Below are 11624 nucleotides of genomic sequence, written 5' to 3' on the forward strand. Positions count from 1 at the left end.
ACTCTGAAAACCATATTCTACATTAACAAACCTACCTTTGCACAGGACCACATATTAACACTACTTATCTTAATACTTGCCTGCGATGCTTGAATAAGAAAAAGATTATTTGTCTTAAATTTGTGTCAAAATTATCTTGGAAAGGTCGTGAAAGGATGAAATGTATGTGTGTGACACCTGTCGACACCTTGTTATAGACACCATCCTAAAGTATGAACACAATTCCTACTTCATAAGTAGTAAGTAATACAGAGGTAGCATCACAGTAACAGGAACACAAGCATTAGGAAGACTGTTTGTTTACACACACTGAACCCATTAACTCAAACATCACTTAACAAATACCCCCATGAGCCACCCCACCAGTCCCCCACAATGCAACAGGGTACAGCTTGCTTTCTCAGATACAGAGCCTATACATGTATTCATATACCCCACTGTCCAGATGTACACTTGATAATAATAATACTAATAAATTTTATTTGCAATGCACTTTACATAAAAACAAATACACACACGTATGAAAGAACATCATAAAAGATAAGAAATAAGAACTGAAATAAATGATCCACAAGATATTGAGCACTGTTCACCATTTAAGTGATTATTAGGCTTGGTGGTATCAACCAGCTAGTCGAGGGAAAGACCGGAAAGATTCTTAAAGAAGGAAATAAATGGCTGCCAGTGATGTAAGAACTTCACAGTTGAACCCCGCAGTGAGAACACGAGAAGGTGGAGTCTGCTGTTGCCATATGAGAAGGATTCTCCTGCGAGCTATCAGGGAAGTGAATGAAGTTACATTTGATGGTTTCACAGAGACATGATTCTTTTCTTCAGGAACACCAAACATGGCAGTCATTGGGGATGGCTCGATTGTCACAGACCTACTTCTAAAAGCTAGAAAACAAGTAGATTAACTTGTGATGTTGCACCGCAGCTTGCCGCCACAGATTCCTCAGTAAACTAAACTATAAAGACTGAATCTTTCCAGATTCACAGTCTTCAAATAAACTGTAAGTTTAAAAGAAAACATCAGACTAGAACTGTACCATTTCCCCCACAGTATTGCCAGGGGTGATGCTAAATTCACAGTTTCTATTTTTTCCTATGTGAATCTCTGAGTTATAAATCTGCACAGTATTTTCAGGAAATCTCGTTTCCTTTTCTGAATGTCTTAACGACATGTAGGAGGCAACACTGGAATGGATGCCTGCATCCCTCCGGCTGAAAATACAGTCAAGACAATTAAATGCATACGTCTCACTTTTGAAGCAACAGAATGCAGTGTTAATTTCTGTATATGAACTTTACTTGATTTTTCCCAGCCCAGTCGCAAGGAGAAAACATTGGTATTGTTCATCTCTGCAAACTACAGATATGCTACATTTGTAGGTTTCATAAGTATCATATCAACGTTTCAGAAGTGATGTAGTTCAGGTTACATGTATATGAATGGAGTTTTTCATCTGGAGGTGGAGGGCAGGGTGGATGTTGGGAAACAAACAACAACAAAACAAAACTGGTTCTTCTTTAGCAAGACATTTGTGGCATTTCCGGCAGCGATTGTGCCGCCAAAACTGGGTGTTTCTGGAGAGACATAAATAGTATTCAGGTTGTGACTGTGCCACAACAACAGATTTTTTTACTAAAACTAGGTGTATTTTATGGAGACATTGGTGGCATTTCATGCTGATTGTGCCACCAAACTCAGTGTTTTTCAATGGGACATAAGCTGCATTTCTTTTGTCAAATTTAACCACCAAAACCAGGTGTTTTTTAATTAGACATCAGTGGCATTTCTAGCTGCGATTGTGCCACCACATTGGGTGTTTTTTAGCAAGATATTGACTGCATTTCTAGCAGAGATTTTACCATCAAAACCAGGTGTTTTTAGTGAGACATCAACAGCATTTCTACCTACGTTAGGGCCACCAAACCGGGTGTTTTTTAGGGAGACATCAGCTGCATTTCAAGCTGCAATTGTGCCACCAAATCGGGTGTTTTTTAGTGATGCGTCAGCGGCATTTCCAGCTGCGATTGTGCCACCAAACAGTGTTTTTTAGCAAGATATTGACTGCATTTCTAGCAGAGATTTTACCACCAAAACAAAGTGTTTTTTAGTGAGACATCAATAGCATTTCTACCTATGTTTGGGCCACCAAACTGGGTGTTTTTTAGGGAGACATCAGCTGCATTTGCAGCCGCAATTTTCCCAACAAACTGTTTTTTTGCGAGACATCGACTGCATTTCAAGCTGCAATTGTGCCACCAAATTGGGTGTTTTTTAGTGAGACGTCAGCGGCATTTCCAGCTGTGATTGTGCCACCACATTGGGTGTTTTTAAGCGAGATGTGGCACCAAAACCAGGTGTTTTTATTGAGACATCGGCGACATTTCCAGCTGCGATTGTGCCACCACAGTGGGTGTTTTTTAGAGAGATCCACTCTATTTCAGACTTGATTATGCCACCAAAATCAGCTGTTTTTAGTGAGACATCAGCTGCTTTTCAGCTGCGATTGTGCCACCACATTGGGTGTTTTTATGAAAATATCGGCTGCATTTCTAGCTGTAATTTCACCACAAAAACCAGGTGTTTTTAAGAGAGACATTAGCAGCAATTCCAGCAGCAATTGTGCGCCCAAACTGGGTGTTATATAGAGAGACATCAGCTCCATTTCTGACTTGATTTCGCCACCAAAACCAGGTATTTTAAGCCAAAACATGATCTTTTCCAAACCATAATCAAGTGTTTTTTTGTGTCTAAACATAACCACATGTTAACCACAGCATTGTTGAAAGGTAACGAAATGTTCAGGTTTAGCATATACACTGTATAATGACATGCCACCACTTGTGGCTTGCAGAAATGGACAATGACAACATTTCTCTCTCTTGTGAAACAAACAAAACTGCAGTGTAGTGTGTTTTCTTGTTGGGCTAAACTTATCTAAGAAAACCCCCAAACACACTGTTAAAGTCCCAGAATGGAGCTGCATCTGTTTGGCCTTTTGGGTCACATTCATCACTCTGTCTAGTCACTGTTGGCGTGGGAACCAGTAGCATTACCCACAATGCACCTGCAGCCTGAGACTGGCAAAAAGTGTGGGAAATCAGATAAGAGTTTGGATTCTGATCACAGTCATAAAAATAGGCATAAACATTGAGCGGAGGAGAACTGAGCACTGCAGCGATCAAGCTGCAGATGATATGTTCGTCTCTCTTGTCTGTTTCAGTGACAGATACAAAAACCAGCAACTCTTAAGGTCTATTAAAAACCTCCCTAAACCATTTATATCTTTATTGGAAACAAGTTAAAGTGACTTTGGTGATTTGTAGGTGAACTGTTGTGACTTCCAGGCTGTAATCTGGCTACGTTTCAGTTTCATCTGTTATCAGATGATGTAAAGTCAAAAAAGATGCATCTAATGATCCACTTTGAACTCTATGTGGACTTGGAGAGCTAAATAAGAGCTTTTACTCATATGATAGTTAAAGGTCCCATATTATGCTTATATTCAGGTTCATACTTGTCTTTGGGGTTTCTACCAGAACATGATTACATGCTTTAATGTTCAAAAAACACATTGTTTTTCCACCTTTTCATCCTGTCAACTGACGTCATGTGTCCATTTCTCTGTAGACTGAGCATTTTGATACTTTCACAGTATTTATATAGGCCTAGCACCTATACCTGCTTTATTTTTAAAAAGACATGGAAATCTGACTTCTCACAATATGGGACCTTGAAAGGTTTTATATGTAATTTTCAAAAAATGTTTATTATTAGTGACACCACCCTCCGAGGCAGTTTAGGCGAACTGCAGTTAGCATGCTGTTGCTCACGCGTAGGCCCAAGTGAGTATCATCCAAAACAATGTGACATACACAAGACTAATTAACCAGCATCATGTTGATAAGAATGCTGGAAAATGTTCTTACATTTAATTTGGACCATTGGCCCCATGATACTAAGTAGCTTGCTGTTTGCAAATCACTTTATTGGCTGATGCTGTGAAGCAACCAACTGCAGATCCATGCTGCTTAGCTGGCTAAGTTTAGCTCAGGGTACAGTTAGCTAGTTGGTTGCCCAGCTGTTGCACTGCAAAGATCTGGCGTTGGTTGCTTCATAGCCGATAAAGTATTTGCAAACCACCCCAGAGTTTATCCAGACTCTGGATAAAGAGCTGAAGAGCTGACATTTTCCCCTCAAGACAATATTTTGCTACGTTAGCTAGCTAGAAATTCGTATGCATTAGCAAGTTAGCTGTTGTTAGCCAGCTAAAATCAAATTATCACAATATACATCACATGTCAGTGTTTCCTCTAGGATTTTTTCTCAGCACCAGGGGCACTGAATTTTACGGCTGTTGCCATCTTGTGCTGGTGGTGTCATCTGGAGCCACAACATGCACAGTCGCGATCTCCGTGCTGTCAAGTTCCCGCCAACACCAGTCCAACCACCTGTGAGTACACCAATCGGCACACACTGCTGTCAATCATGACGTCAAATCCACTTTTTATTAAACTAATTAAAACCAAACTTATCAGAGAAACAAACACTTGAACATACAGCAGCGTAGTAAGAACTACCTGAAATAACAGAAACCATCTTTGACCCTTTAGTTGGCCCGTGTCACAGCCCCTAACATGGAGAGGGCGGGGTTTATGACCTATACAGCAGCCAGCCAACATATAGTCTCGCCACCAGACAATCAGAGCTCTCCGCCTTCTGATAAGCAAAGCGTCTAAAGACTGACTTGTAAGTCTAGCCAACATAGAGCAATCTAAGATATTTCGGCTTCACTTTTGGGGAACTGTGATGTCATCCATCTTTATACACAGTCTATGGCTGCACACAGTTAGTGCTGTTGTGGAGCTGAAGAGAGGCAATGCACTTGGGAACATGCATAACGTCACATCCTTTGGACTTTCCCACATAATTAGTCCAGACTCCTTTACATAATCCTCAGTCTGCAGGCTGTTGTAGGGGTGGGGGCGGCCTCAGTTTAAAGGTTAAGTTACATTCTCCTGCGGTGTATATGCTGTCCAGAGGCTGCTGCAAAGCGGCGCTGCCAGTGTTTGTGGAGAGTGACCATGCAGCCATCTTGTTAAGGTCGGGATGTGGGGACAGTTAAGTCATTATACAACCACAAACCACAGATTACCATCTGGGAACATGGACAATTATAAAGCAGCAAGACTAAATTTCAGTGCAGTGGTTAAAGGAGTCGATGGAATCACATTTCACTGGAGTTGTACCTTGTTTAATTTCATGTGATGACTAAATGATTGTTTCTCTCATTCGCAATAAAAGCAATTAACACATGTAAAAATGTACATACAGAACCTTTAAAGGGATAGTGCACCCAAAACTGAAAATTCAGCCATTATCTACTCACCCATATGCCGAGGGAGGCTCAGGTGAAGTTTCAGAGTCCTCACATCACTTGCAGAGATCCAAGGGGAGAGGAGGTAGCAACACAACTCCACCTAATGGAGGCTGACGGCGCCCCAGATTCAAACGTCCAAAAACACATAATTGAAACCACAAAATATCTCCATACTGCTCGTCCGTAGTGATCCAAGTGTCCTGAAGCCCCGACATAAAAAGTTGTTTGGAAAAACCTCATTTGAACTCTGTTTTTAGCCTCATTGTAGCCTATAGCTCTGACCGCCTCTCTGTGCACCACGCTCACGTGTGTGCGCTTGCGCGAGACCGTGAGACATGGACACTGCATTCATGTGTGTTCACATGCTTTCGCTGGTGTCGTGCACACGTGAGATATTTTGTGGTTTCAGTTATGTGTTTTTGGATGTTTGAATCTGGGGCGCCGTCAGCCTCCATTAGGTGGAATTGTGTTGCTACCTCCTCTCCCCTTGGATCTCCGCAAGTGTTGTGAGGACTCTAAAACTTCACCTGAGCCTCCCTCGGCATATGGGTGAGTAGATCATGGCTGAATTTTCATTTTTGGGTGCACTATCCCTTTAATGTTTCAGGCTTTGAAACAGGCTCATAGACCTCCCATCAAATCTTACTTGCGTCATCCTTTTCTGATTATGTAACCAAACACAGTCACATCGCACATCTGGGGACACAGAGCTGCATCGTCCCACCTGCTGCCTCTGCTCCAGCTGAGGGAAACCCCATCCTCCCTTGATGGGAGACTGGGACTGGAGTGTTGGTGTGGTTCCCAGAGACAGGAAGCAGCAGCTGTCTGTCTGTCTGACCCCTGGCTATCAGACTGGGAGTGCACGCCGGGATGGGAAACCCCCGGAAAGTGGGTGAGCCGGGCCCAGCTTGTAAGGAGCACTAGCGAGCCGTTCACTGGAAGACAAGGAAGTTGAAAAGAGTTCACACGGCCAAATCTGTCAGGCTGTTCTCTCAGTGTTCACGGCGGGTTTTAGATGAAATCCTGACACGCTATTTGTAATCTGCGCCAGATTAAGAGTTCGTTCTGATAGATTTGGGTGCCCAAACTCTCCTTGAACTCAATTTAGCCTTTTCTTTTTTTCTATAACGCCAGAAATACTGCAGAATACTCAAACTGTACATTAAAGGTGACACAAACATGGATCCGGTCCACCATCACAGCCTGTGAGGAGTGAGAGGTGAGTGTGGTGAGCAGAGAGGCATCATCCATCTTGGTTATCTCCTCCACAGAGGCCAGCCCAATTATCCTGTAAATCATGGCACCTGAGCCCTCCTAATAAATGTAGAGGCGCCTCTATCATCGTCATTCACGCCCTGCAGAATGAGCACACAAGAGTTGTGATAGGGCTGCTATCGCTCAACCTGTTGAAGAAGTGAACATAATCAGGCATCAGCATTAATTGTGACTGAAAGACACACAGGACAAGAAGCAGAGTACTGTGTAACAGGAAAGCTACAATCATATAGCAGTTGTTTACAGCACTCATACCAGACATAAACTGATGATAACACATATGTTATCTGTAGCGAACACACGATTGTGCATAAACATGCCTAAATCAGGAATGAAGGGGGGTTTAGCCCTGAGACATTCTTCTCATTCTTGCAGCATCGGTGTTGATAACCTCAGGTCTGCTGCGCTTGTGCCAAGACTAAACATGCAACACTCTAATGGGGTATAAACGATGCAGAAGAGCCAGTACTTTTAAACCAGGAACAGATCACAGATTACAAATTGTAAAGCCCTCACTCATCACTGAATGCTTTATTCCAGGGCTGGTCAGCCATCTTTGACCTTTTGTAGGCGCAGTCACTGGTGTTTGTTCATTTATAAAGCCATACTGGGTGAACTCCCCTCGTACATTTGTTCTTTGATCGAACAGATGCCTGACTGTAGCTACAGTCTGAGATCTCAAGACTTAGTTTTGTCGTCTATTCCTGGTGCTCAGACTGAGCTGGGAAAGAAAGCTTTCACATGCTCTGCTCCTCTCACTTGAATAACCTTCAAAGAGAGTTGAAACTATGTGAATTGGTCTCTGCCTGATTTTAAAGATCTGATTAGTACAAGGTTGAGTGAGTTGTTGGGTCTTGTCATTGTGCTTAGCAAGAGGGTTCCTGGATTCGAACCCAGGGTGGGGGGGCCCTTCTCTGCAGAGTTTGCATGTTCTCCCCATGTCAGTGTGGGTTTCCTCCAGGTGCTCCAGCTTCCTCCCACAGTCCAAAGACATGCAGGTTAACTGGTGACTCTAAATTGTCCGTAGGTGTGAAAGTGAGTGTGAATAGTTATCTGTCTCTATGTGTCAGCCCTGTGATAGTCTGGTGAACCTCTTGCCCAGTGTCAGCTGGGATAGGCTCCAGCCCTTTGCGACCCCAACAGGATCTATCCATCCATCCATTCATCCACTTATCTGGGGCCAGGTCGTGGGGCAGCAGGCTGAGCAAAGTGCCCCAGATGACCCTCTCCCTAGCAACACTTTCCAGCTCCTCTCGAGGGACCCCAAGGTGTTCCCAGGCCAGATGAGATATGTAATCCCAGAGCATGTTCTGGGTCTGCCCCGGGGCCTCCTACCAGTGGGACGTGCCTGGAACACCTCTAACAGGAGGCGCCCAGGAGGATTCTGACTGGATGCCAGAACCACCTCAACTGACCCTTTTCAACGCAAAGAAGCAGTGGCTCTACTCTGAGCTCCTTCTGGATGTCTGAGCTCCTCACTGCTACAACAAGCGGCCGAAACTCATTTCTTGTATCCGCAATCTCATTCTTTCGGTCACTACCCAGAGCTCATGACCATAGCTGAGGGTTGGGACATAGATGGACCAGTAAATCGAAAGCTTGACCTTCCAGCTCACCTCCCTCTTCACCACAATGGTCCGGCGCAGCACCTGCATCACTGCAGAAGCCAAACCAAACCATCTCATGCTCCATTCTACCCTCACTCATGAACAAGACCCTGAGATACTTGAACTCCCTCGCTTGAGGCAGTAACTCTCTCCAAACCCAGAGCAGGCAATCCACCGGTTTCCAGCAGAGAACAACGGCCTCAGTTTTGGAGGTGCTGACTCTTATCCCGACTGCTTCACACGCGACTGCTAACCACCCCAGTGCATGCCCAGCACGCAGTGGTTCATTATTATTATAAACAGGACAGGACAAAAGAACGAGAGGATTTAAAAGGACGGTGTCTGTGTCGTGGGTTTTAACTTGTATTTAACATGTTTTTCATCATGTTTTGTATCGTTCCTTGCAATCATTGCTTTTCAATTCATTTCTGTAAACACGTCGCTGCCATTTATCTCCAAACTTTTCAGCTTCTCATGAGTCATGAGAAATGTTTTCAGCTTTGTGACAGTGCTTTTGAATGTTTTCGACTGTCAGTCCCATTCTCATGAACGTGATATGTCAAGAACTCCTCGAGGGAATTTCTTCAAATTTGGCACAAATGTCTAGTTGGACTGAAAACAATGAACTGATTAGTTCTGGTGGTCGAAGGTCAAAGGTGAAGGTCAAGGTGACATCATAAAAATGCTTTTGGCCAAACTCAAGAATTCATGCTCTAATTCTGAGAAGATTTCACACAAATGTCTGATAGGGATGAAATGATTAAGCGATGACATTTAGTATCCAAAAGGTCAACATCACTATGACATCATAATGTTCGGCAAAAACAGTTTTCTGGTAATTATTTAGCATCATAACTCAGGAACAGAAGGGGACATTTGGTCAGATTCTGAATTGATTGTGTAGATCAGCAGTCAGCAACCTTTAATATCAAAAGAGCCATTTTTGACCAAAACAAAAATAATAATTAAAAGAATCAGTGTGTAGCTGCAAAATATATTTGAGCCTTAATGAAGGTAACACAGCATATAAAGTCAAAATTAGTCTGTGCTAATAATCTAAATGAGCTTTCATTCATATGTTTTACCACAAGGTGGCGACTCTGCAGGGAGGGCACCATCCATGGTTATTAATTTAACTTTGCAGAGCTGGCAGTGAAAGTGAACAAATATGTCCATGTACTACTAAATTCTCTATTTTATTCTGAGACTGTTACTTTTTTGGATTTGTCATCCATAACTAACAAGCCAGGAAGACTCAAGACGAGCTTCTGCAATCGAGGTTCGGCAAAATTTAGAGGAAAAGGTGCCAGGTAGTAGATGTATTACGCACATTTTAGTTCTTAAAATGTTAAAACAATTTTTTCATTCTGTATTTAGGCTTCATGTTTTTACAATTGGAGAACATAAGAATTTCTTTAGGCCTACAACACTGATAAATGTAAATGTAAATACTTAAAAAAGCCACTGGAGAGGGGCTGAAGAAGCACATGTGGCTCTGGGGCCACAGGTTGCCTACCCCTGGTGTAGATCTGCTGTGCTGCCGGGTTGAAGATGTGTGTGAAGCAACATCCATATTTGAAGTATTATCCACTGTCATATGAGTCTTGACAAACATGGATGTAAACTGCAACTTGCTCTTCACCTAATTCTTCATTACAGCTGAACATCTTGTATCACCTAAGCTGGAGACATTCCACTTAAAAGCAACACTCATGGAAATCAATTAGCAGAATTCACAGGACAGTGAACATCAGGTGTGTACTCATTTTCTCATTGTTACATTTTAGTTGTGTGGCTATAGTTCACCATAAGTGATCGCCCAAGACTTTAGACTACTTTACTTTATAGATTTCCATTTTATATTGACATGAATGAAAACCAGTGAGTGCCTGCTCGTATAAATAAAGTGGGATTTTCTAAATACAGCAGCATGGTTTGCAAACTACATGTTCATTGTGGTGAATAACATAGGTATGGTTGGTTGTAAGTGCTTTATCATAGGCAACTGGATTTGCTAGAGTTTCACCTCTCATCCAGGAAGCTTCTTCAATTCTAGAATAGAAGAAGCCTTTGCAGTAGCTGCTCCAAAGCATTGGTATATTCATACATTTTTATTTGATAGGGATGATGCAGTTTAACATAGTTCCAATACAGAGTGTGGGACTGATGTGCTGCACAGAGTGTCCTCATATGACAGCATCACATTTTGGGTTTACTTGACCTTATACTTTGTTCTGTTTTAACCTGATGTCCTCATTTATGGACATTCTTTGTGCCATCTAGTGGTAGTGAGAGCACAATACGCTAATCAATGTAAAAAGTCAGTCCAAGTCAGTCTGCAGCCGATCCTGACACAAAAGTGGACAAAACCTGATCGAATTTTATGCTTGCAAGTTGTTTATTTATGATTAATAATGTTAGTAGTTTGATATGGCAACAAATTTGACCAATTTTAGCAACAGGAAGCAATTAGGAAGTACTTGTTTGAGGACATTGGGACTTAAAGGGAAATTTCAGTTTATTTCAACCTGTCTCCTATCGTCCTAAATTTGTTTCAAATGACTAGTGACATAGAAATAATAGTTAGCACGTTAGCCGTTAGCCTAGATACAGCCGGGGTGCATAGTAGCGTCAGACCTGTTAAAACGTAAGTGAACGGGCAACCTTCAAGTGCAAAGTTAGTCCACTAAACAAGCTTTTTTTCCACAAAGACCGCCTCATATCGTTAGGATAAATGTCAGAGAACATATAGAAAACAACATGTAAACGTGTTGTCTTACCTTACCGGTGTGCTGCCATGTTTGTTTACCATTTAGCTCTGCTTTCCAAAGCGCAGCCGAAATATATCTGGCGAGCTCTAGATAAAGCCCAGCTGGATACTACTCCAGGTGGAGGTGTCTCGTCCTCGGTCACATCCAGACCTTCAAAATAAGGCTGCAACCGGTCCCATTCCTTGCAACAGAGGCATTCCTCTTCTGTGGGCACTGGGGCACAGCATTCACAGGTACACCACCAATCTCCAGAGCTACGCAGCCTTGCAGCAGCCATTCCTCCTCTCTCGTCCTCTACCTGTTGCTCCTCTCTCTCTCTCCTCCTCCGTTCCTCAATTTCACGAAGCTCTTCGTCAGTGTATTCTGGCTCAAATAAATAAGGGCGGCCATCAAACTCTGCAAAATCAAATTCCTCCTCCACAAAGTCGAAGTCTGGCAAAAAGTCAGCCATTATTCTATAAATCTTTCATAAAATAAATGAATGAACTTTTCAGGCTACTGTCCGGTTCTGCCTTCCAGCTGTTGCTGCTTGTTCCCGCGATATTTCGGCAGCGCTTTGGAAAGCAGAGCTAAATGGTAAA

Source organism: Epinephelus lanceolatus, chromosome 13 (genome assembly GCF_041903045.1).
Source record: "Epinephelus lanceolatus isolate andai-2023 chromosome 13, ASM4190304v1, whole genome shotgun sequence".
In the NCBI taxonomy this organism is placed as follows: domain Eukaryota; kingdom Metazoa; phylum Chordata; class Actinopteri; order Perciformes; family Serranidae; genus Epinephelus; species Epinephelus lanceolatus.